Genomic DNA, 649 nt, shown 5'->3' on the forward strand with positions numbered 1-649 from the left:
ACAATTCACGCGTGATTTAAAGTATGATATCTTGGTAATATCTTCATAACAGATATGTTTTCAGACCCAAGTCAAAAAATATTAACTTAATTTTGAAATTGATCATCGTTTAATAAGCCACACTCGAGATAAAAATTAAATGATTAACACGTGTTTTAATAATTATCATACATGAGCTTATATGCAATTATGAATCATTACCTATTTTTGTTGTGATATTTTTTTGCTTCAAAGATTACATTCATTTCGAAAGTAATTTCCCATAACATTTTCTCTACGAAATACAAGCCTAAAAATCAATATAAAAAAAAAGTTATATGAAACTATTTGAAACAAAACAATACATTAGATCACGAGTAGTTTTTGCTCTCTGTTTTCTGATAACTATGTCGACATTTTAAGCGAATCTCCTTGATGAATATATAACATATCGGTTCGTATTCCCAAGAAATACAATATTTTTTAAAAGAATGATTGGTCGCAGGTTTACAATATTTATATGTTGGCAACTCATCGTATATCTAACCATTTTCACTGATTTTCTTTAATGTATTCCCTCAAGTTCATAAGTTATTATGCTAATTTATGTGATATTCATTTCATGAAATTGACAATTAGAGGCTTATGAAATAAAATCTATTAAGATAAG

The sequence above is a fragment of the Penaeus monodon genome, chromosome 34 (assembly GCF_015228065.2).
Source record: "Penaeus monodon isolate SGIC_2016 chromosome 34, NSTDA_Pmon_1, whole genome shotgun sequence".
Classification (NCBI taxonomy): Eukaryota; Metazoa; Arthropoda; class Malacostraca; order Decapoda; family Penaeidae; genus Penaeus; species Penaeus monodon.